We start from the raw sequence: 26,480 nt of genomic DNA on the forward strand, positions 1-26,480 counted from the left end.
CTTGCTCCCCCCACCTTCTGACCCCTTTTTCTGACCTCTGGAGTCCCCTGTGCTCCTCCCTGACCCCTGGAGTCAGTTCCCCCATTTTGACCTCCATTCCCCCCCAACCGGACTCCTTTTCTGCCCAATAGAAGCCCCCCACAACCCCTGGCTCTCTCCTCCCACCCCTTCCTCCCTCCAGCCCCAGATGCGCTTTCTGCCTTGCAGAGGCTCTGTTCACCCTTTTCCCTTCCACAACCCACTAAATTCCCCTCCAACTCTTTTTCAACCCCAGAGGCACCCCACTCCCCTCTTCTCCCCCAGATACTCCCCTGAGGTCTACCCCAGACTCCCACCCCATAGAAGCCCCCCACAACCTCCTCACCACTCCTAGACCCCCTTTCCTCCCTGTAGAGACCCCACTCCTTTTTTTTTCCCCCTCACAATCCTCCATCCACTCCCAGACCTGCCCTTTCTGCCCTACAAAAACCCCTTTTCCCCCTTTCAACTCCTCAAGTTGCCCTCCACAATATTCCCCTCCACAATGTACCCCTCCACCCCCAGACCCTCCTTTCCACTCACAGAAGCCTTTCTCCTCTTTTCTCCCTCACAATCTCCTCCCCACCCCCAGGTCCCCTTTCCACATCACAGGGCTTCTAGCCCACCACAATCCCCCAGTTTCCCTCTTCCACCCTTTCTCCACCTCCAGACCCTCTTTCCAGCTCACAGAAGCCCCACTCACACCTTTCCCCCCGTAGATTCCCCACAACCCCCTGTCCACCCCCAGACTTTCTTTCCACCTCTAGAATCATAGAATCATAGAATCACCAAGGTTGGAACAGACCTAAAAGATCACCCAGTGAGGAAGACTGTGAAGCAAAACAGACCTGGCTGGCCTGAAAGGGTCAAACAGGGAACACGCGGCCCCTCCTGAAAGGGAAGGACTGCCATGTGAAACTGGCAAGCATAAGCTACAGCTTCTTCGTTCCGTGACCAAGAGCAGAACGTGTTCTGTGGAGAGAACACCTTTGGATCTCTGTACTGACCATCATCCACAAAGAGCTGATTAAGTAATGACGTCTTGCTGTCAGCTGCATGAATGCTATCTGATTGAAGTATTGTACACTCCTGTAGCTAAAAGATATAAAAGCCCTGTAACAACAATAAACTTTGCTTCTTGCGCCACCAGAGCCTCAGCCCGTCTGTCCCAGGCGTCTTGAGCTGCTCTCCGTCAGGGTTAGGGTCAGGGTTAGGGTTAGGGTAAGGGTTAGGTTTAGGGTTAGGGTAAGGGTTAGGGTTAGGGTTAGGGTTAAGGTTGGGGTTAGTGTTAGGGTTAGGGTTAGGTTTAGGGTTCGGGTTAGGGTTCAGGTTCGGGTTAGAGTTAAGGTTAGAGTTAGGGTTAAGGTTAGGGTTAGGGTTAGGATAAGGGTTAGGGTAGGGTTAGGGTTAAGGTTAGGGTTAGGGTTAGGTTTAGGGTCAGGGTTAGGGTTAAGGTGCTACAGAGACTAGCTTCGAGCAGGTAAAACTGTGGTGGGCAAGGGATCTGGAGTGAAGAAAAGTGGCCAAAAAAGCTCCTTTTTTAGACTTTTTTGGAGGCATCGACAGTGCTGTGCCTGGGCTGGCAGCTGGCAGCTTGTGGGCGGGCTCCTGACTCACCAGGGGCGGAGCTGACACTTCCTGCTCTTTATCTTTGAAGCTTGACCTTGGGCCATTTGTTGTGTGGATAAAAAGAGACCAGGGAGGGTGGGAACCGGTTCCCGCCCACATAACACATAGCACAAGCCAGAAGGTGTGGAAAGGTGCTCTGACCGCTTAGGGTGGAGGTAGTCAGTGTGTGAGGGCCACTAGCACTGCACTGCCCATTCATTAAGGCAGCAGTGGGGAGCAGAGGCTGTGTCTTGTGTCAGCACGGCTGAGTGCTCTTGTCTTTTTCTCAGGTGCCTGCTCTCCTGTTTTCTCAGGTGCCTGCTCTCCTGTTAACAGGCCCTGACACCACCTCTCCAGGCATGGTCCTCACCAGGAAACGTGCTTCCCGTGCAAAGACTGTGGCAACCCAGACAGAGGGTCTGCTCAATAATGTGGCGGTTCAGGTCTCTGGCTGCCGGGAGTGCCTCAGCCTGCTGCTGCCAGGGGAGGATGGGAAGGATGCCACTTGTGTGCAGTGTGAGCAGCTGGACGAGCGGCTCAAGCTGGTGGTGGAGCTTAGGGAGGAGGTAGGCAGACTGCGGGCCATCAGAGAGTGTGAACGAGAGATGGACTGGTGGAGTGACTCTGCGAGAAAGGCGCAGAGATTGCACTGCCCAGACTGAGGGGACAACGGACCCTATCTCTCATTGTAGTCAAACAGGGAGAGACAGCTTGAGAGAAGATGAGGAATGGCAGCTGGTCTCATCCCGGCGTCGCAGGCAACCCCCAAGTTCTCGACCTGCCTCGGTTCCCCTGGTCCCTCTCTGTAATAGGTATGAAACTCTGAAACCAGAGGGGGTGGTGACTGATGATAATGTGGGAGCGCTGCCACCAAGCTTGCCTAAGGTGAGGCGGTCAGCCCCGCGTTTAAAGACTGCCTCCTCCAAGAAAGAAAGGAGAGTGGTAGCTGTAGGTGACTCTTCTGAGAGGAACAGAGGGTCCGATGTGTCGGCCTGCCCCTACCCGTAGGGAGCTGTGCTGCCTTCCTGCGGCCCGGGTCAGGGATATTTGTAGAAAACTCCCCAGCCTTATCCGCCCCTCTGATTGTTACCCTCTATTGATAGTTCAGGCCGGCAGTGATGAGATCCCTGTTAGAAGCCTGAGGATTATAAAAAATGATTTTAGGAGACTGGGGAAGTTAGTTGATGGAGCGGGCACACAAGTGGTGTTTGCCAGTATTCCCTTGGTGGCAGGGACGAGCGCTGAGACGAGCAGGAAAAGCCATCTTGTAAATGCATGGCTGAGAGGCTGGTGCAAGCACAAGAATTTTGGGTTCTTTGATCATGGGGCGGTCTACTGGGCACCTGGCCTGAGGTCTGCTGATGGGAATTGCCTGTCTCCAAAAGGGAGACGGATACTTGCCCAGGAGCTGGCGGGACTTGTAGAGAGGGCTTTAAACTAGATAGGAAGGGGGAGGGGGATAAAGCTAGGCATGCTAGAGAGCAGCCTGGGGAAGTGGTATTGGGATTAGGTGAGAGGCGAGGGGCTCAGCTGGGGTTGGTGTCCCGTGGTACTGGTATTGTGTGGGGTGGTGGTGGGAGGTGCTGGGATCGTGGTGGGATGTGCTGGGATGGTGCTGGTTTGGTACTTGTTTGAGCTGGGATGGTGCTGAGATGTTCTGGGATGGTACTGTTATGTGCTGGGATGGTGTGGGTTGGTGCCTGCTGGTACTAGGATGGTGCTGGTATGGTGCTGGGATGTGCTGGGATGTGCTGGTATAGTGCTGGGATGGCTGGGATATGCTTGGATGTGCTGGGATGGTGTAGGATGCTGCTGGGAAGACACGCAGTGGTGCTGGGATGGTACTCGTTTCAGCTAGGATGGTGCTGGGATGTGCTGGAATGGTGCTGGGATGTGCTGGGATTGTTCTGCAATGTGCTAGGATGGCGTGGGATGGTGTTGGAAGGTGCTGGGGTGGCCCTGGGATGTGCTGGGATGGAAATGGTGTGTGCTGGGATGGTGTGGGATGTGCTGGGATGTGCTGGGATGGTATGAGATGATGCGGGAAGGTGCTTGGATGATGCTGGCAGGAGATGGGATGTGCATGGATGTTCTGGGATGGTGTATGATTGTGCTGGGATGTGCTGGAGTTGTGCTGCAATGGTATTGGTATGTGCTGAGATGGCGTGGGATTGTGCTGCGATGTGCTAGGATTGTGTGGGATGAGGTGGGAAGATGCTGGGGTTGTGCTGGGATGTGCTGGGTTGGAAATGGTACATGTTCAGATGGTGTGGGATGGTGCTGGGATGGTGCTGGGATGCTACTGGCATAGTACTTGTATATGCTGCAGTGGGGCTGGGATGGTAATGGAATGTGCTGGGATGGTGCTAAGAGGATCTGGGATGGTACTTGTATGTGCTGGGATGGTGTGGGTTGGTGTCCGGTGGTACTGGTATTGTGTGGGGTGGTGCTGGGATGTGCTGCGATGTGCTGGGATGGTGCTGGGGTAGTAGTGGTATATGCTGGGGTGGTGCTGGGATCACAGAATCACAGAATCACAGAATTGTAGGGGTTGGAAGGGACCTCAGAGCTCATCGAGTCCAACCCCCTGCCAAAGCAGTTCCTACAGCAGGTCGCACAGGTCGGCATCCAGGCAGGTCTGGAACATCTCCAGAGCAGGAGACTCCCCCACCTCCCTGGCAGCCTGTTCCAGTGCTCCTCACCTCACTGTACAGAAGTTCCTTCGCACATTTGTGCAGAACTTCCTATGCTGCAGTTTCCAGCCGTTTCCCCTCGTCCTGTCTCCACTCACCACTGAAAACAGTCTGGCCTCGCCATTCTGCCCCCCACACCTCAGATACTGATAGACCTGGATCAGGTCCCCTCTCAGTCTCCTTTTCTCCAGGCTGAACAGACCCAGCTCACTCAGCCTTTCCTCATAGCAGAGATGCTCCAGGCCCTTCACCATCTTGGTGGCCCTCCGCTGGACTCTTTCCAAGAGATCCCTGTCTGTTTTGTACTGGGGAGCCCAGAACTGGACGCAGTGCTCCAGATGAGGCCTTACCAGGGCAGAGCAGAGGTGGAGGATCGCCTCCCTCGACCTGCTGGCCACGCTCTTTTTAATGCACCCCAGGACGCCATTGGCCTTTTTGGCCACAAGGGCACACTGCTGGCTCATGGCAACCTGTCATCCACCAGGACACCCAGGTCCCTCTCCGCAGAGCTCCCCTCCAGCAGCTCATCCCCCAACCTGTACTGGTGCATGCAATTATTCCTCCCCAGATGCAAGACTCTACACTTGCTTTTGTTAAACCTCATCTGGTTTTTTTCTGCCCAGCTCTCCAGCCTGTCCAGCTCTCGCTGAATGGCAGCACGGCCTTCAGCCAATCCTCCCAACTTCGTATCATCACAAACTTGCTGAGGGTGGCCATTATCCCCTCATCAAGGTCACTGATGAAGATGTTGAACAAGGACCCAGCACAGACCCCTGAGGAACAGCGCTGCTTACAGGCCTCCAACCGGACTCTGCACCACCAACGACCCTCTGTGCTCTGCCAGTCAGCCAGTTCTCAACCCACCTCACTGTCCACTCATCCATCCCACTCTTCCTCAGCTTTGCTATAAGGATGTCGTGGGGGATCTCTGACTGACTGGCATCTCTCTGATTAAAATACATTGTATTAAAATGGCCACTTAAATGACCACATGAAAGGAATAACAGCAAGGTTCGTTTTGTTTCAGTGCATTTGGCTGTACAAGGAGGTATCACCCAGGTGAAACTCCCTTCACTAGGAAAGCATCACGGACACAATGGTATCATGGAACTGCTGGGCTCTGTCCAGGTACACGCCTGGAACAAAATAACAATGAAAGAAAACTAAAAGGAAAACGAAAAGGTCAAAAGTAATCGTAGAATCATAACAGAAAGAGTCAGTAAAACCCAGAGCTCACCTCATGTCTCTGTTGTAAGCACACCCACCGTTGGCAGAAACCTCACAGCATGAAGGGACTTGTAAAGAAGAGCGCTGGTTTGGATTCGCTCTTTGCACAGCGGCTGGAAGAACTGTGCACATCTCCATTACTTCTCATGCCTGTGAAAGTCGTTGTCTCGACATCGTTGCTGCCACTGCTGGTTCTGTATTGAACATGAGAACACGTGAAACCCCCATTGACTCGGTGCCCCTAAGGATTAAATGTGAAATGGCAAATGGTTCAGTCGTGTATCACAATGGAATCTGTACAGAGGATACTACACCCTAGCCCACAACCCTAACTTTAACCCAAACCCTGCCCTAAACATAACCCTAACCCTGACTCTAAACCTTACTCTAAGCCTAGCCACAACATTAATCCTAAACCTAATTCCAAACCCTAACCCTAAGCTCAACCCTAAATCTTACCATAAGTTTAACCCTCAACCAAACCCAATCCCTAACCCTAACACTACCCAAAATTAACCCCAAACTCTAACCCCAACCCTAACTCTAATGCAAACCTGAAACCTTGCTCTAAACCTTTCTGCAAATACTAACCCTCACACTAATATTAACCCAACCTGAACATCAACCCTAACCCTGACCCAGTCCCTAACCCAAAACAAACACTAACCCTAATCCTAACCTTAATCCTAACCCCAGCTGTATCCTAACCCTAAATGTAAACCTAGCACTGAACCTAACCCTAACCCTTACCCTCAAACTTAACCGAACCCTAAGCCTACCCTAGCCCAAACCCTAACCCCAAGCATAACCCTAAAACTCAACACTAACACCAAACTCTAACACTAACCCTAACCTAAGCTTTCACTGCCCCAAACCTAAAACTAACTCTAACCCTAACCAAGTCCAGCAAGCCCCCTTCTTCTCCATTTGTGGCCCAGCAAGCCCCCTTTCTTCTAGTTCAGGACCCAGCAAGCACCTTCTTGTTGCTTTGTGGCGCAGCACACCCACTTCTTTCTGGGTATGGACCAGCAAGCCCCTTCCTTCTGGGTTTGAGTCCAGCAAGCCCCCTTCCTTCTGGTTTGTTGCCCAGCACTCCCCCTTTCTTCTGGGTATGGTCTTACAAGCCCTCTTCCTTCTGGGCTTAGGAGCAGCAAAACCCTTCTCTATTCATTCCAGCCCAGCAAGGACCTTTCCTTCCGGCTTTGGGCCCAGCAATCCTCATTCCTTCTGGCGTTTGACCTTTCCAGCCTCTCTTCTTCACTGTTTCAGTAGAGCAAGTCCAGTTCTTTCTGGCTTTGAGCTGAGCAAGCCCTCTGCCATCGGGGTTTCTAAAAAGCCCAAGCAAGCAGATAAAAATGCTTGTGCTGTTCCCACTGGACCTCGTGCCCGGTGCAGGAGGGAGCCACACCGGGCGAGAGAGCGCGGATCTCAACACCCTGTTGCTGCAAGGCCCTGTGATCTGCTGGGAAACGGGAAGAAGAGCGCGATACCACACACCGTGACAGCAAATGTGGGCCTGAACTGGTTGGCCACTGCCTGGCCAGCTCACTCAGATCAGCCACCAGCAGCAGCGCAGGAGTGCATTTGCAGCAGATGATCAGGATCGTTCACAGCTGAGCATCAGACACAGCACAGCACGGCGTACGCTACCAAGAACTTGAACAAACAGGATGTGTGAAGGGCCCAGGACTGCCACAGAGCCCAGGGAGGCTGATGGCTGCACCCTGCCAGCGAGGGGTGGACGGAACCTCGCGAGGCAGAGCTGCGCAGCCTCAAGTTAGGGATTGTTCCCAGCTCTCTGAGCAGCAGGGCTGTGCCTGTGGGCAGCGGCACGTGGAAAAGCAAAACTAATCGAGACAAAACAAACACACTTGAACTGAATGACAGTTCCAAGGAATCGCTGTTGACTACGAGCAACTGAACCCATGGCACAGCCCAAAATCCCAACAGTGTTACAAAAGAAGGCAGGCTGCCTGGCTGCTTTTCCACCCCGCTCAAGCCTTCACACAACGGAGGGGATACAGGTTTTAAGAACGGAGCCTTTATTCATGACACTGGAAAGATGTTTGAAAGCATCTGGTTTTCCATAAGGAGGAAAGGAAATCTGGCTTGCTACGATGCATTGATATAAAAATTGTGCCTCTAATAGGAAAAAAAGGTTTGCATACTTGAGAGCACAGTACCATCAAGAATTCCTAACAGTATTTTTGACAGAATAGGGAGAACAAGCTCTCATGGACAGAACTTAATAGTACAAAACAATCACAAGCATCCTACAGTGAATTCTGACCATTTGTGGGCGCAGTTCCAGAAAAGGACACTCTTGAATTGTCGTTCACACAGCGTTGGCTTCTACTCTGCCAGGTCTTAATCAAGCCTTGAAAGGGCTCCATACTGAAAGCACAACAGACCTGAGTTTGGGTGGCCTTGACCCTACTGCGAGAAAACTCCTGCAGTCAAAGTACAGTAGGATACAGAGATGCACAGAGATGCAGCAGGAGAATGCACCTGCTAAACAGCAAATCCAACACGCACACCAATTTCTGATCTACCACAGAGTGCTGTCCTGGGAGGCACTGAAAAATGACAAAACTACCATTTCTGTTCTCTGCTGCACAGCCATGCCAAACACGCACGCTGTTCTCTGCACACACGCTGCAGCCAAGGCCCCTGAGCAGAGCAAACGCTGCCTACAACACGTCGGGAGCTCCGCTTCCTGCTGCTGCCAAAGGCTGAAAGCTGGCTCTAAGAGCCCACAAATCAAACAGCTGTCAAAGAGGAGCCATCAGGCAGATAACAGCACGAACAAAATGAAGTCTCACACGCAGGCTGTGGCGTTCCCATGAAGTCACAGCTCCCCAAGAATCAAACGTGATCCTCTCTAGAAGTGTCGGGAAAGCTTGAGGCGTCGCTGCTGACAGCAGCCCTGCTGATTTTGGCTACTCTCACTACAGTCAAAAACTGGAAAAGCCCACTTTCAGGCAGGATCCATGCGGTGCTGCAGCCCAGGTGGGCTTTTTCTCTCCGTGAAAAGCCTTCACGTTAAGCTTACCTGACATAGGAAGTCACTAACTATCCTGTGAAACGTGGTACTCCTGAATCCACGAGCCTTTCTCCCCTGTGCACAGGGCCCTGAGCTTTTCAGCCGTCCGAGGGACAATGTGTGAAAGCAGCTCCGTGGCTGTGTGTCCTGAAGGTTCATCGCTGGCAGAAACGTCCAAATACACAACAACAGGGCCGGTGTCCTTTGACAGCTCCGCTGCCACAGAGAGCTGGCCCTTCTGCAGCTCTGACAAGCTCTGCTGGCATTCTTCAATCTGCTCTCGAAAGAATCAGCCAGGTCTTGAACTTCTAATCTGACCGCAACTCGCTCTACTTCCACTTCACCGTCTGAAAACAAACCCAAGAAGAGATTTCCTTAGCTCTACTCACTGCAGCCAGAGATCAGCAGCTTTTGTTCTGTAGGATCTCCAGGGTAAAACAAAGCCAAACTGCAGGAGAGACCGGAAGGAACTGTAAAAACCACCCAACCGACTCACCAGCATCACCTGTAGCTGTCCAAATTCAAGCAGTTTGATGTCTCAGAGGGCAATGAGTTCATTTCTGTGGCGATGACATGCTTTGCACACACCTCAGCAACTCGGCCCCTTCTCACGAGGCTCCTGGAATACTTCTGCTGTGTCCGGAAGAGGAGCTTCAGCTCTCCAAGAGCTCCTTCCGCTGAGCGGCATCTCTGGCCCAGCTGTAAAGTTCTGCCCTCTCTTTGAAGACAATTCCTTCACATTCTTCTCCAGACTTTACCTCCACCTAAAACACAGCACAGTAATGCGTGATTTCCCCAGAAGCCGTTGTCACCTACAGCACTGTTACAATTCTGACATCAGATAATGCAAAATTATTCAGCGTTTTCCTTTCTTCAGTGGCTTTGTACCCTCAGCTCGACGCTCATCATGCACTGAAGTGAATGCAAAGCCCTGCCTTCTCCAAATGGAAGAGCCCAACAAGTTCCAGCGTTTGAAATTCATTTTAGCAATGCAACACTGCCTGCACCACGCTGCATAGCAAGTTGTTTGATTCTTAAGCTATCCAGTGTGCTGGCCACAATTCCCCAGCGAAATTTCAGGCCTGCTGAATGATGTGCTAAGTGATAACGCAGCACTGTTAGCATCCCAGGTGCTCTCCTCTTAAAGACCGTGAAATAACTTCATGCTGGCATCTGACAGAACAAGAATCAACTGAAAATAATAAACGGAGGCCTCACAGCTGCATGTCCTCCACGCTTTCTACGTGCGCATTACTGGCTTTTAACATTCTTCAATTGACACATCTTCCAAAGCTACAGAAAAACTTGGAAGAACTGCAGAAACGCGTGACAGACAAGCATTTCTGGTGGGAGAAGTGACACCGAAGGAGAAAAAGAGCAGGTAAGGCGAGAAGAACCCCACAGAAGTCATACTGTGATGAAGAGATGAGGAAAGGCAGACAGATATTGAAGAAAGAGGAAGACGACATTCTGCAGACTTCACCAGATCAGCTGCTCCAATTAAAGGACACTACCTACTGCTTATTGGTGCTCTGAATCATTACACTAACCTGCAATTAAGGTCTGTTCTTTACAGGAGGCCAAACTAGAAGATTACAGTCATTGCAAGCTTCTCATCCTATTAGGCACGCTAGGGTCAAACACGAAATCCAGACACGAACAACTGTGTTAAGCCTTACAAAGCTACGCAAGGCTACTTCCAGTTAAACTCATCTCTACTTGAGCTTGCAGTTCTTCTCCTTCCTAAAAAGCTGCATCACCACCTCCTGGTAAATCCTGAGATACGTGAGCAGTTTCTGTGCATTCTGCTTCTTCGCTGCTCGCAGCTGACTGCACAAATTCCGCTGCTGTTCACTGGTTGCTCAGTATGTAAATCTGTACAAGGAAGGAAGAATAAGTCAGCACGATTAATAGAACAGGAAGCAAATAAGCCATGAGAGCCTAACTTTCAAACTACATTAAGGCTGGACACTAAGAATAACCGCTCCCTCCAATAAAGCCGCATTTCCCCCCTCCTCTCCCTCCCTCTCTCCCTCCCTCCCTCCCTCCCAGCAACTGATAAATTTCTCCATTTCTAATTACAACTGCAGTACAGAGAAATCATGACTGAAAGTTCTCAGTCTCCAACTTTCCTACAGCTCCTACAGCTCCTACTGCTTCAGAGCAGCTAAGTAACAGGGATTAAGGGAAGCGAACAACTGGGCAAAAAAACAAACAAGAACTCTTCATTACTCTTAAGACACACTCAAGCTGGACTCGACAAGAGACTGAAGTGCCTTTGGAGCAGTGCGATTCCAAAACGAGCACCATTTCCCTTGGAAACTGCTCTGAAATCCCTCCACTCTTACATACCTGCTAGGAGGAATTCTACCAGCCAAAGCCGTTTCTACTTTAGGAGGCAAAGCTGTTTCCTTTCTCTCCCTGAGACACCTGAGAAGCAGTAACACATTCCCTCTGCAGCTCAGGTTTGACTGGGGGGCCTGCTGCCAAGAACAAACATCAGTGGAAAACAGCTGATAAGACAGCTAAATACTGAGATCATTTCTGGCACGTACATTATGAAGCAACCTAACGATACTCAGAACATCTTGCATTCAGAGCTTTTGAAAAGGCATCCTTAGATAAAAAGACACTCATTCAGGATAACTAAGGAACTGTAAATCCGCCATGCTTTGGTTTTCTGCTGCTATCCAAGAACCTCCGCGCAATAATGAAGATTTCAAACTTGCCACTGCCACTACAGACACCAGCTTCCTTTGACATTTACTTATATTTCTGGTAGCCCAATATGTGCCACCTTTTATTACTATACAGACACTCACAGCCTCAGAAAGGGTGACTGGCCAAATGGAAGATGACAGGTTTTCTCAGTTGAAGTACTGTTAGAGTCTGTTGGTTCCAGCAGCACTATACTTTCCCCTTCCCTTTGAAATTCAAGTCTCAGACCAGGAACAGGTCAGCATTTTCATACCGTTACAAGAATTAGTGATGGCCTTACACCAAACAAAACACAGCTACAAGGAAGAGCCACACGGGAATCATCTGCAGAGGAAAAGCAAAACCAAGGACTGCAAAAGCCAGTCAGAAACGGAAAGCTGTCTGCAGCAGCTGTACTACCGATGAGCTCTGAGCATGTGAAATTCCAGAAGATCTGACACAGCGACTGAACAGAACTTATTTCACATCTCTTCTGGGAAGCACAAGAAAAACCAGGGCAATCCAAGGCATAAAGATGTAAAGCTACCGGAAAGGAATGGAGGCAGAGCAGCAGGATGCCTCCGAGTTGAAGGGATGACTCGAGTTGAAGCTGAAGCACACGTGCTGCTCTCGTAGTGGCCAGTCAGAGCGAGGCCTGCGCACATCCACTGCCAGTTCAGCTCAAAAAGGCACTCAGCACTTCACCCTGACATCTTAAACAGCGCCTCGCACACATTCCAAAATCCTACCCGCAGCTCCCTGTCTCACTGCAGACCAACGCTGAATCCTGCATAAGGCACGTTTCTGCTCTCACGTGCAAACAGCTACAGCTCAGCATCACTCAAGTTGAAAGTCTAGGATTTGGAGATCACAGACCTGCACTGGCACTGAAAGAATCGACGTCCTATTAAGACAGAAGAACTCAATGACCAGCACTAATGAATGACTGACTAATGAGCAGCACAGCTGAATAAATTACTAGCTCAGTTAACGCTCACCTTCTTCCAGAACTTTAAACGAGAAGTCGGAGGGCCCATCTTGTGCTGGAGGAGCCAGCTTGGATGCCTCGCTCTCCCAAGGTTCCTGAGCTGCACTGCAGCTTTTGGCTGCTTCAGCCACTCCCGGTTTTTCCTGCTCTGCTTTCTGAGATGTTCAAATTCCATCAGCGCTCCTTCCTGGAGGATTAAAGCCGAATCCAAAGAGGGAACCGATGGCCGAGGTCTTGCCAGATGGGAATGTCTTTTCGTTACTGAAAACGCTCTTGACACATTCAGACCTCAATACAAACTTTGGAGCAGACACCACGGTTTTTCTTGGCGTTTCACAGGTGCTTAAAGCCTCTGAGGCCTCTACAGCGGCATCAGAACCATCACCACCATGGCTGAGGTCGCTGTGTTCCCTGGTAGCTTCCTCCAGCACAGCTACAGAGTTGGCACCACAAGGAGACGCTTTGGCTGCGTTCGTACCAGAAACATGAGCTGTTATCCACGTGCCTTTCTCACAGCTGGGCTCACTCTTGTCCCTGTTTGCTGTTTCTTGAGATTGGAGTGTAACTCCACCACCTGAGGGCAGTTCATTTTTGTCTTTTCCATCCATGTTTGTCAAGCCTGCTGTACGCTCCTTGGGCGGATCGTCTTCCTTAGCGCAATTTGTATTGCACTCCTCTATGCCAAATTTAAATCCACCTGGAGGCATCCACACTGAGAAGTTACATCTTCCCTCTGCAGGCTCCGCTTCAGCATCTGCCAGATTCTGAGAGGTACACGCTGGGGTTTTCCCATCGAGTTGAAAGGACAGTTCTTGAAGAGATACTGCTGAACGAGTTTTGTTTGCGTTCTGCAGGGCAGCACATTTTGGGGCAGCGGGTTCATTTCTCACTGCAGAGATGTTACAGTCCCACTGCCCTTCCTTTGTCGCAAAGGCGGATCCTAATTTGTCCTGTGCGGCACTGACACAGGACTCTGCAGGTTTTAAACCTGTGGGTGCAAACGCAGGTCTTGTAAAACAGCCTGCTTCAGGCAGAGGTGGATTTGCGCTCGCCTGGGGCAGGCCGTAGTTGTAGCGATCATCACCTCCACGAGGAGAAAGGATTCCAGCAGACGGAGCATCAAAACACACAGGTGCACCACAGGTGCCTTGAGGAAGCACAGCAGCACAAGTGCTGTGCAGAGGCGGCGCGTGGATCGCTTGTTGCTGAGCACGTCGACGTGCTGAGGTGCAGCTCCGTTCGTGCCACAGACAGGCGCCTACAGAAAAACACACCGTTACTTCCTCGTGCAAAAGGAGAAAAAGGGACCAGGGGGCTGAAGCCCATGCAACGTGCACTCTTCATAGCAAGGTGCACCTTAAAATTAGATTTCAACTCTCATCAGTTTAAACTGAAATCATACGTTCAAAACTTGGATGGTACCTGAACACACAGACTGGAGAGAAGCGTAAGTGAACTGACTCATTTCCTTTAGTACCAAAACAGTCAAAACCAGCAAGTCCCCACACTACTTTGGGGAAAAGAACATCGCAGACAACGAGCAGAGGACATTGCCAGCACGTTAAAAACATCTTTTGCTGGCTGCTTCTCCCAAACCCCACGTCCCAAAGATCAGCTGATAATGGAACTTTCTGCCTGTCTCCAGCAGACCTCAAGTGTAGTAAATGCTCTCTAGGGAACCGCAGTGATACCCAGCTGCACACAGAATCACAACCAGCTGTTTCCAACAAATCAGTAGAAATGGCTTGAGCAGATTTGTTTGTCCTCACCTCTGTTGGTGGTACATTGGTTGCAGCAGTTCTTCCAAGACACTGCGAGTCACAGCAGGTGACTGGCTACTGCAAACAGACGGGCCAGAGGTAGCAACTGAACACCAAGTAAAGGGTTTGCATCCAGCTTTCATTTCTGACTTGAATGAACTTTCCCCAGGGACCAGTTTTACTCATTCATCTCAGAACACTGCAGAAAGGTTTTAAGAAGTCTCACTGTTTAGCTAAGCGGTCAATTAAAAATCCAGCATCGACTTACCCTTCCAAGGAGCTTCACGAAGGTGTTGTGCTCTCCCATAACCATCTGACACAGTATCTGCTCCACAGCTTTCAGCAGGCCAGCGATGAGATGGCACGCTTACACTGCAACTGTTACGTTTCATTTCCCGTGTTTCATTCTGTTAAAGACAGGGTTTCAATTAAGAGAATGGAAACGTATGAAACACAGGTATGTGGGGAAAACCCAAGGAATGATCCCTACGCTCCTTTGCTATTTAAAAGCACGTTCAAGATCTGAGACAAAAGAAAAAAGAAGAGTTAACTGCTGCAATAATCCACGATCTGCCCATGCTTTACAAAACCGAGACTGTGCCCTGAAGCTAGAAATAAACCCAGAACCAAGATGACAACAGCTAAGCTGAAGAAAGCACAACTTTCTGCACACACAATCCTCAGCATTACTTCCTATATCTGAGTACCAAATTAGAGTTTGTAGGCAAAGTTTCACTCTTGCCCTGAATTTAAGCGGATGTTTATAGCAGTTCTCTTCACTGAGTTAAGAGGTAGCCTGGCAAGTGAAGCTTAGTTCAGTGCTTGGGTGACAAAGTACTTACCAGAACAAAAAGATCAACTCTTCTGCATCCAGTATAGTGACAAAAGCTGTTTACCTTTAAAGCTTCCACTTGCTGACACAGCTTTTGAAGTAAGGACTTGTGATCTTCTGCCCACTGCAGGAGAGTCTGAGCAAAGAAAATAAGAAAAGCTTACTGAACTTGGATTTTCTTACACAAAAGGAACACTTCCCTAAAAGAGTAACCGGCTAATAGAGCTGGTAGGTGTTAGTTGGTGAGAAAGAGAACTTCTTGGGTGATGGAACTGCATCTTTCACTTCCACGTGCGCAGCTCGTGAGATGTTTCTGGAGGCAAGACTTCCCTCCTCACCGTTCTCCCCAGGCTCCCGGATCACTGCCTCCAGCATTTCCGTCACAGCTCTAACAGATACCGGCAGCTAGAAATGGATTGGAAACGCAAGTCGTGATGGCAATTCTTCCTCAGAGCAAGAGACTGCGTCCTGATCGACGGCGGCACAGCGCACACGGCTTTCTGCAGAAACTCGGGGTGTTTTTGCTGTTGTTTTCCCCCAGGAAAGCCCCACACCTGTTAACATTAACTAAGAGGACCATTCACACAAGCATTGATTCTTGTACTGACTTGGGCAGCTACTGACGGGTCAGAGGAGCTTTCCTCAGTGATCTTCATCAGGCAGTGCTGCCTTTCAACAAGACAGGCTCTGCGTTCTTCTTGTTCCTCTGGTAGCACACCATCACTCTCAACCTCCTCTGCCTTTCTTTGACCAAGCTAAGTAACAGCACATCGATCAGGAAGAACTGGTCAGAACGCAAGTGACAGAAAAGCATTCTGAGGTAATGCAATTTACAGACTTACAGTGCATAGGTTCCAGTGCGAAACCGCAGTGTTAACAGCTTCAAAGGCTAATAAAGCATCATCAGTTTTGCCTTCAGCTGCACCCAGCGTTGCAAAAGCCACACGTGCCTCTTCTTCACAGGCTGCAACCTGGAGGACCTACAACCAAAGCCACAGACAAGTCACACACAACACAGTGTGGACACCTGGAACAGTCGGTGTAAGACTGTAAGCATCTAGTAAGTAGGCAGATAGGAGGAGGTTCAGACTATGCCTGCTTTCCCTGCATGACAGGAAAGCAGCTTTTCAGAAAGCTGGTGCTAAGGCAGTTCAGTGTCCTCCAACCAGAGAGTTTTAAAACTCCGAGGAGTTCAACAGAAAGATCCTACCAAACCTCAGCATTAGCAGCACAGCGACAAAAAAATAAGACAACCACCACCCATCAACACACAAAGCCAACCAAAACAAAACACCAACCAACCATTGGCATGCAAGCCCGCGACGTACAACCCCTCTTACTCTCCTCTTTGAATATCCGTCAGTACCTGGATGTCCACACTGTGGAAATGCTTGAAGAGAGCATCAGCAGGTTCAGGAATACTTCTGTGCTTTTTGATAGTTTTCAAGCTAAGCAGAATTTCCTTCCAGTAGCAGACGCTTCTTCCCATAGATTCTTTCTGGTCGCACGAGTTCAGGCTAACGCCCTGTTGAAGAAGAGAAATTCAGACTGCCACAGAAAATTCCAATAACGTGTCATTCTTACTTTTTCTTCTCTGATGCAGTTGTTTTCTCGAGAAGTTTCAAGAGCTTTTCTCTGACACTTGGGACGTATTTCAGAAGGTCTCTCTATAGTCACAGAAGGTAACACGGGGAGAAAACAACGTTGCTTTTACCTGTGCTGTTCAGAGCAGTGAGGTAGAGAGTACTTGTCAGGCAAGGTGGTTGCTCCAGTCATGCCACCAAAATCAGCAGCACTTCTCAGTACTACATTCTCATCTGATTTTATTTAGCCTGTTACGTTTGCAAATCAGAGAAAAACAGACGGTACTTATTTACAGACAATCTTAACTTACTGTTGCTTGCAGGCTTCTTGCCCAGTGTATAATTAAGGCAGGTGAAGGCCGTGTCTCTCCAGGGCTCACACAGTACTCCATCCATGCTGTACAAGAAGCTTCAGCTTGGCTGCCGAGTCTGGCCTGAATGTCACCAGAAACATTCCTCAGTTAGCATTCCCTCTTTTCCATCTGCTCACACGTCATTTGTTTGATGAACACAACAAGCAGCTTTAGTCCTAAGCCAGCACTTCTTTACAAATGCAATATCAGAAACGTAAAGCCCGTTTTTACAAAGCTCTTCACCATCTCACACCCCTGCAGCAAAAAACCTTGAACGTTCAAACAAAAGGAACTGGTTTTATGCAGCCCATGGCAATCAATTCAGAAGCCCTCTAGAAGGTTGCTTCCAATATTTCCCAACTGAAGCATTCCTACGTTGTTTTTTTCTGCATGAGAGTACACACAGCATCCCACCAGGACCTTTGCTTCTCAGTACAGTTCTGCTTGCACAGCAGCAACGGCAAGCAAGGAGGTTGATGTGTGCCACGCTGAGTGCTGAACTTCTCTTGCAGCTCTAAGTTGCCAGTGAACACCATCCCGAGTAAAAAATCCTGCTTTGGTAAAAACAAACAAACAGAAGGAATTAGGGACCAAAAAACCGGCATTTAAATGCATTTAACAACTTGGGAAGCTTGCTTACTTCAAGGACCAACAGGCAAACGGATTCAGGAGCATCTGTTTCCAGTCTCGATGTCTCGTGGGGCGAGTGAAAAAGTTGTTGTAACGATCTGCGCAGTGGGAATAACGCTGACACAGAATTCCACTGCAAGCCAAGCCACGCGAGGTGCTGGAGACCACAGCTGTGCATCCAAACAGCACCTGTGCAACAACAAGGGTTGTGAGAAGCCAGGGTCTGCGTCCGAGTCAGGAAGACCTGCCTCTGATCAGAGCTGGGTTTCACTGCAAGAGGAGCGAGCTCTGAACGTTTCTCCCAGCAAAGCACTTCCCACCAACCTCCTCCCACCTGCTCGCCTCTGTCTAACAAGCTGCTACCAAGAAGTTCCAAGTAAGATGCCGCCTTCTTCAAGTGACTTCTGCACCTGTTCACACTGCACAAATAACTCCTGCAGAAGCAACAGCTACTTCACAGAAGGGCGCAACCAAAGTGCATTGGCACTTGTCAGTGGTTTTGACAAAGCACAGAATGGAGATAACATCACACTTCTCCAACAAGGAAAATCTTTGGCCTACGAGCAAGAAGCACAAACCGTTTTGTAAGTTGTGCGTTATGTATTTAAAACATGATGAACAAACTTCTTCAGAGAGGCCGCAGTAGCATAAACTTCTGTTTCATATATAAAACAGATGCACAAATATAACACACATACAAAGAGAAAGGGCCATAAGCCTCCTTGCTTTGCACCCTGAATAGTCTACCTGTTTCCGACCACTAAGAGCCAAGTAGGAGGCCACCAGCATTCTACTCTTGTTACGCTCAAATTCAAAGCCAGACTTCACCTTCAAGTTAAGCTTAAAAAACGGGAAGACCTCATTAGTTCACAACTCATCCTGGAATTATTTCGCTTTCATGCCTCTAACCTGTGTTCACAGATTACACATAAATAAGTACGGGCCTTCCTGTCAGCACTTACCAGCGTACAAGCACACAAAGCTCAACAGGCAGCTTCAACTGGAAATGAATCAGAACAGACCAGAAGACAACAGTGTGGAAGCAGGAAGTATGTGAGAAATTCTTCAGAACCTGGCACGATGACGCTGCCTCTCCGCCGCAGCTGAAGGTGGAACTTCTTGCAAAGCAGCCTCTCATTAGGGGAAAGATGAACAGCTGTGACAGACACTGGTCTGTTGCTGCAAATGAAGCACTTGGAGAAGAACCTCTGATACAGAGTCACGTGTATGCGGAGTGTAAGCAGCACCTCTCACCAATATCGTGTTCAGCAAGTTCTCCTTGCTCTGGTGCCTGGGGACTGACATCTCCCACAGCCTCTGTGCCGAGAAAAGATCTCTCTTTAGAAGCTCCACTCCCAACGAGGCTTTCAAACAATGTAAATAAACCACTTTTGTTTGCAAAAGATTCCACAATCGCTTTCAAGAAGTCTTCCTTGCCGTGGCTTCAGTTCAGCAGCCTATGACCTAGAAAAACATGGTGTCACATCAGAACACTCAAACAAGGACAACAGTGTTTGATGCAGTGGGTTGTTCCTGCTGCTTCCGGCTGGGAAGCAAGATTTCCCTTCAGATATTTGCAAATTTCTTCCTTACACTCTCCCTGTAATTAAGCCACTCTTCTAGCATATGGGCTGACAGCAGTCCCAAGGCATTTTCAAATCCAGTTCTCCAGAGTTACTGTGAATTTTTATTATAAGGGCGCTGCAATTGTCCTCAAAATAAGTAGCTGTCAGTCTCACCTATTCAGGAACAATTCAGCCCGATGCCCGGTGTTTTCTTGGTTTTCATCCACAGCCCATAGGACAGTGAAGACTGAAAATGACTGCCTCAGCTTTACCATAATAAAAAAGAAAAAGAAAGAAAGAAAAAAAGAAAGGAAAAAAAGCAGCAAACCTGTTGGAACAAAGAAGGGAACAGAAGTGACAGGAAAAGAGCAGTATTTTCTTTTACACTTGGGACGAGCAGTGCTTACAAATAGTGTATTAGTAGGCAGAAACCAGCAGACTAGGAGACACTGGAAGTCAAATTCTATCTTAACGTCCTGCAGACACAAAGAAAAAGCCCAGTACGTGTCAGGATCAAACCGCTGCTTGCAATTCATACGCAGCCAAAATGCAGAACGTTTCATGGTGTGTTCCAAGACGCCAAGCGTGCTCTTTAACAAGCCTTTAACTCTGACATGAGCTGCTCATAAGATTAAAGCAGAACTACGGAACATCTGTAATTACTGGTTTCATTACCACACTGGCTTTTTCGGTCGCAGGCCAACATTTCCAGCACATCTTGCCCAGCCCCATCTCCTCTTATTAGTTTTGACTTTGGTTTAGGAATCTGGCGAGCAAAGAAAAGAATTGCTACAGCTTCTTGACAACAAAAAGCAAATCTCTTCATTTAGTCTTACAAGTTAGGAAACAAGCTTGTTTCTTTTCAGGAAAGGACACGAGGTGAGAAACTGAACGATTGCAAACAGCTGTAAGAGCGCACAAGAGAAAGCGATGTTCTGAGCGCAAGCACTTGTGCAAAAGGAAAACTGATTGCATTCCATAAAGCACAGAATTCAGCTTCATCAAGCTCTGCTGTCTATGCAAGAAGTGTGCGAGAGCTACTCGGGTCATTCCCCTCCCTCCCGTATCAATAACCTTAATGTCAGTTAATGCGGCTGCATTACAGAGAAGGGAACAGCCTACAGCAAATACACTCGTTAGCCCTTCAGAGTCGTTGCACTGCTGACAAGTGAAACAGCTGAGATTTTCTTCACCCCACTTGAAATCTTTCCAACAAGTACGGAAGAGTAAGATTTGGCGAGGAGACAGCCTTAAAAACAGCAGCTAGTTTTTGGAACGCAGGCGTTCAGTGCGTGCACAGCGAGAGCACTCAACTGCAACCACTGCAGGCACAAACGGAACAGGGACCGACACGGAAAGCGTTCAGGTACCACCAGGCTGCGAGTTCACACGCATCTCTCCATCGTGCCGCGCTGCTCTGCGCTGTTTCCAGCAGGAAAGTTCCAGCACGCACGTAGAAGCGTCCCGCTCCGCACAGCGCCGGCCTCGCGACCGCCGCCTGCAGCGCGACGTCAAGGCGCCCGCGGAGCCGCTCGTCTCCAGCGAGTTCCCCAGCGCCATCGCCGGGCCGCGCCGCCCGCCCGGACGCCCCGCTCCCCCACCTGCCGGCGGCCGCCAGCCCGCGCTCGCCGCTCTCCAGGAAGGCCCGCACGGAGCGGAGCGGGGCCGGGGCGGCGCGGGCTCGGCCTCGCTGAGGTCCCCCACGTCCCCGCAGCCGGAGCCCCGGAAGCGGAGCGGGCGCACGACGACAGGCATCGCCGCGGGCAGCCGGGCGGAGCCGCGCGGTGAGGACGCGATGACCGAGCGCAAAGGACCCCGCCCGGACTGCCCGCCCCGTTCGGCGGACTGACCAATGGGAGAGGCGAGGGGGCGGGGCCGAGCGCGGGCGCCCCGCCAACGGCGGCTGCCGACGCGAGGCCGCCGCGACGGCGATGGGGCCGGCGGGATGGCGGAGCCGCGGGGCTCCGCGCGGAGAAAGCGGCGCTCCGCCGCCCCGTGCCTCGGGGACGCCGGGCGGTCAGGGGAAGGCACCGCCGCCGGCCCCGTCCGTCCCCCGTCGGAATCCAGCTGTTCTCGGAGGCGGAACCGAGCCGTCCTCCGTCGTTGCGGCGAGGCGCCGTCCCCGCTGAGTGACGTCATCAGCCCCGCGACCCGAGCAGGGGGCGGCCGTGCGGAGCAGCCGGGCCTCCGAGAGCCGCCTCGGCTTCTGCAGGCGGCTGTTCGGGGGGCACCGGGGCGGGGGCCGGGCTTCAGGTGCTGCAGGGGCCGCGTGCCGCTCTGCGTTGGCCTCGTGACGTCGCTGCGGTGCTCGGGGTTCCGCTCGGCGGGGGCGGCTGCCCTGCGTCTCCCCGCCTCCCCCACCCCGTGCGTTTCACTGCCCTCCTCCCCTCCCCCTGCCACGGATCGCCCGCAACCCCCCCCGTCCCTCTGTGTGACCCCCGGGGTTGCGCCTCCCTCCCCCTTCTTCCCCCTTCGTTTCCCCCGTTCTGATCCCTGTCGTTCTCTTCCGGGCCTCCCCTCTGCGCCTCCCCCATTCTGACCCCCAGGCTCCACCTATCTGTCCCCCCGCCCTCCCGCTCCCTCCCCTGTCCCCCGTTCTGATCTCTAATGTCCCTCCACCCCGTCACGAGTCTCCCCATTCTGTGCCCTAGAGTCCCCCCACTTTCCCAGTCCCCTCTATCTGACCCCCAGAATCCCCTCTCCTCCTCCCGGGTACCCCCGCTCCATTTCCCCCATTCTGATCCTTAGAGTCTGCCATCACCCCCCATTACCTTCTCTTTGACCCCCAGGGTCCCGTGTCCTCCTTGCTCCCCCCGCCTTCTGACCCCTTTTTCTGACCTCTGGAGTCCCCTGTGCTCCTCCCTGACCCCTGGAGTCAGTTCCCCCATTTTGACCTCCATTCCCCCCCAACCGGACTCCTTTTCTGCCCAATAGAAGCCCCCCACAACCCCTGGCTCTCTCCTCCCACCCCTTCCTCCCTCCAGCCCCAGATGCGCTTTCTGCCTTGCAGAGGCTCTGTTCACCCTTTTCCCTTCCACAACCCACTAAATTCCCCTCCAACTCTTTTTCAACCCCAGAGGCACCCCACTCCCCTCTTCTCCCCCAGATACTCCCCTGAGGTCTACCCCAGACTCCCACCCCATAGAAGCCCCCCACAACCTCCTCACCACTCCTAGACCCCCTTTCCTCCCTGTAGAGACCCCACTCCTTTTTTTTTCCCCCTCACAATCCTCCATCCACTCCCAGACCTGCCCTTTCTGCCCTACAAAAACCCCTTTTCCCCCTTTCAACTCCTCAAGTTGCCCTCCACAATATTCCCCTCCACAATGTACCCCTCCACCCCCAGACCCTCCTTTCCACTCACAGAAGCCTTTCTCCTCTTTTCTCCCTCACAATCTCCTCCCCACCCCCAGGTCCCCTTTCCACATCACAGGGCTTCTAGCCCACCACAATCCCCCAGTTTCCCTCTTCCACCCTTTCTCCACCTCCAGACCCTCTTTCCAGCTCACAGAAGCCCCACTCACACCTTTCCCCCCGTAGATTCCCCACAACCCCCTGTCCACCCCCAGACTTTCTTTCCACCTCTAGAATCATAGAATCATAGAATCACCAAGGTTGGAAAAGACCTAAAAGATCACCCAGTGAGGAAGACTGTGAAGCAAAACAGACCTGGCTGGCCTGAAAGGGTCAAACAGGGAACACGCGGCCCCTCCTGAAAGGGAAGGACTGCCATGTGAAACTGGCAAGCATAAGCTACAGCTTCTTCGTTCCGTGACCAAGAGCAGAACGTGTTCTGTGGAGAGAACACCTTTGGATCTCTGTACTGACCATCATCCACAAAGAGCTGATTAAGTAATGACGTATTGCTGTCAGCTGCATGAATGCTATCTGATTGAAGTATTGTACACTCCTGTAGCTAAAAGATATAAAAGCCCTGTAACAACAATAAACTTTGCTTCTTGCGCCACCAGAGCCTCAGCCCGTCTGTCCCAGGCGTCTTGAGCTGCTCTCCGTCATCTGGTGCCGAAACCCGGGAATCTCGGACTCCAGTGACAAAGGCGTCGCTTCCTCCCACGAGCCGCGGTTGGTGAGTTGAAATAGGGAGGTAAGGACTGGGGCATTGGACAGATTGTTAGATAAAATGGGACAAGCTGCAAGTACTGAACGAGGCCTTTTTTCTGCAGTGCTGAAATCATTATTCGTTGCCTGAGGAGTAAAAGTGACTCGGGGTCAGATTAGTCGTTCTTCAGATTTTATAGAGGAAGAATGCCCCTGGTTTCCCAGGGATGGAACTATTAATATGGAAACGTGGAACAAAGTAGGTGAAAGACTCCAGGGCTGTTATGCTGTGCATGGTCCTGAGAAGGTACCTATGGATACCTTTACGCTTTGGACTCTAATAAAAGAATGTCTCAGAGGAGACACAGGAGATGAGAAGTGGCAGCGGACCACTCGCTCAACAGAAAAGTTATATCCTGCCTTGCCGCCATCAAAATCTCCATCACATCCCTTCGTCCATCGGCACCCCCACCCTCCCCTCCCCAATATGAGCAACCTTTGGTTTGTAAATTAGCAAAGGACTGGCCGCCTTGTAAACCTCCTGGCACTAACATGGCAAAGGATATTTTACCCCCCGATGATTGGGGAGAGTTAGAAAAAGAGGCTGCTGAATCTCACCATAAGGACTCAGCGGCTGTATTCCCAGCGTTACAGGCTGCTGATGCCGCTGTGCAGACACAACAGACAGTCCATCAGCTCCATCACATCCCCTTGCTGTTCTGCCTGCCTTTCGAGCAGGGCGAATGCCTCCCCCGCCTGGAGCAGATGCTTTGCTTATGCAACAATCTCCTATGCAATTGGCTTTGAAAGAAGCTAGGAAAGCTGAGGAAACAATAGATGAATTTTCTGGGCAACTTTTTCCGTCTCAAGTTTTCCCTGGCATACAGCATCAACTTGCAAACGGTGGCATTCTGAATGATTATGAGCCTATTCCTTTTAAACAACTGAAAGAGCTTAAAGCTGCTCATATTCTTCCCCCTTCTGACTGGCAAAGCTTGGCGAAGGCTGTGTTAAGTGGAGGTGAATATTTGCTTTGGACTTGCGAATATGCGGAACGGTTCTTCTTGTGCCCCTTTATTACCAGTTCCTCATTTTGGAGTGAACCCCAGGGGATTAATGCCTAATGATCTGTGGCAGATGGATGTCACACATGTACCTTCCTTTGGAAAATCTTCTTATGCCCATGTAACAGTTGACACTTTCTCTCACTTTGCAGTAGCCTCAGCCTTGTCTGGTGAAAAACTCTCTCATGTATGCAACCATCTTTTGCATTGTTGTAGCGTTATGGGAGCACCGGAATCATTAAGAACCGATCACGGGCAGCTTATGGAAGTAGTGGTTTTGCAACCTTTTGTCGACAAAATTCACCATGAAACTGGAATTCCACATCATCCAGAAGGCCAAGGCATAGCAGAAAAATTGAATCATTTACTGACAACTCAACGAAAGAAAATAAAAAGGGACATGGGGAATTAAAGATACTCCGTCCTCTATGTTATCACATGCATTATTTGTTTTACATTTTTTGACACTGGATGATGACGGAAAATCGGCTGCGGATGGACATTGGAGTAATAAAACAAGAGATGAACCAATGGCATACTGGAGAGATCCAATGGACGGTAAAACTTATGGTCCTGATCCTGTACTGATGTGGGGCAGAGGATACGTTTGTGTTTTCCCTACAGACGAAACCTCACCACGGTGGATACCGGAGAGAGACGTCCGACATGCCGGAAACCAAGGTGGGAAAACTGCGGAGGAAGATGCAGAGACTGACTGTAACCCAGACCTGGGAAAGAAAGATGCACGAGAGAATACGACTCGTGGCCCTAATCCTCAGGACCTTGTGGATCTCACATCACGGATGTAAAGCTGAAACATACTGGGCCTTTGTACCCAATCCTCCTATCATCCACCCGGTTCCTTGGGATGAACCCGTGCACATTCCGGTTTGCAGCAATCAAACAATGTTTATGGGGCAATATTCAGATGGACACATAATAGAGTTCTCTGCGCGTTTTAATTATTCTGGAAAGGTTGATGGTATGCCTGTATGTTTTCAGAGGAATCAAACACAATCCCTGTGTGAGAGAGTGGTAGTGCAAAATGACTGGGATACCAATGTTTCAACAGGAATTCATTGGGCTCTGAATGTTCTCTATCTAGATTTAGCTAATGGGACAAGAGGTTCTGGAACGCCTCCCTTAAATTTTCCTTCATGTCAAAGCACCATCACTCCAAAAACAGAATTTGCACCTTTATGGAGAGCATGTCGAGCTAACGAAACGGTGTGCATTGATTCCACTATGTGTGATTGGAATATGATAGGAAATCAAGGGCGACCAATTGATTTGGTCTCAGGAATTTGGACAAAAAACAATCCTACGTTCTATTCTAATTTATGGAAAGCAGTCGCAGCTATGGACAAAATCAAAGCAAAACGATTAAACTTGACTTGGATTCAATAAATAATAAATGGGCAATGACTGCAGAGTTACACAACTGAGTTTTATATGCGAGCTTGTGCTCCAGAACCTCCTGCCTTTTTAAGCGGACCGCTAAATATTGTAAGTAACATAGTAAACTGTACCGACTGTATAATCTCTAATTGTCTTAATAGCAGCAGTAGTTCCTTCTTGTTAGTGAAGCAACCCGATTGCGTCTATCTTCCTGTAAATTTGACACATTATTGGTATGCTGACAAGGGAATGGAAATCCTCCAAGAAGCTGCTTTGCCATTAATAGAGAGATCCAAGCGAATGGTCGGATCAATAATAGCCGGAATAGCTGCGCTCAGTGCTGCCATAGCAGTAACTACAGTCGCTTCTATTTCTTTAACAACTCGTATTCAGACAGCAGCTTATGTTAATGAGTTATCAATTAATGTATCTAAAGCGTTACAAAATCAAGCTACTTGGGACGGAAAGATTGAACTGCGTCTCAACTCCTTCAAGGATACAGCAGACATCCTGGGAAGACAGTTACAAATGGTAGCTGCTCGTGAATCTCCCTTGTGTCATGCAGAATACCGAGCTGTGTGACTCCTGTTGAATGCAACAATACCAAATTCTCTTGGAACAAAATACAAGATCATCTTCAAGGCACATGGAATAATGCCAACACGTCATTAGATCTTAGGGAATGGAGGCAGCACATTCACGACATGATACAGTCGCACCATATGGATCTTTCAGTAGCAACTCAAACTACTACATTTATCAGCGCTCTAAAATCTGCATTTCCGTCCTTCAAATCATTTAGAAAAGGAATTTATGGGCTGACAGTCATTGCAATAATAATAATCATAGGAATTCTTGCTTGTCCATGCTTGATGAAAATAATAACAAATAGATTCCAAAATTTGCGTATAAATCTTAAAAAATTGGAGATGGAAAACACAAAAAATAAACCACCACCACCT

At 50.0% G+C, this 26,480-nt stretch overlaps 1 long non-coding RNA gene and 1 pseudogene across 1 annotated transcript; both read right to left on the minus strand.

Annotated features, from left to right (window-relative positions):
• Positions 1-5,341: 5,341 nt before the first annotated feature.
• Positions 5,342-6,870, minus strand: LOC128075080 (uncharacterized). Its single transcript, XR_008203581.1, has 3 exons — positions 6,523-6,870; positions 5,557-5,740; positions 5,342-5,482 (listed from the first exon to the last, which is right to left on the minus strand). It is a non-coding gene; the product is annotated as an uncharacterized LOC128075080 (long non-coding RNA).
• Positions 6,871-7,952: 1,082 nt separating this feature from the next.
• Positions 7,953-20,724, minus strand: LOC128075082 (E3 SUMO-protein ligase RanBP2-like; annotated as a pseudogene).
• Positions 20,725-26,480: the final 5,756 nt, after the last annotated feature.

This window comes from Tympanuchus pallidicinctus, unplaced genomic scaffold, assembly GCF_026119805.1.
Source record: "Tympanuchus pallidicinctus isolate F22 unplaced genomic scaffold, pur_lepc_1.0 scaffold115, whole genome shotgun sequence".
Classification (NCBI taxonomy): Eukaryota; Metazoa; Chordata; class Aves; order Galliformes; family Phasianidae; genus Tympanuchus; species Tympanuchus pallidicinctus.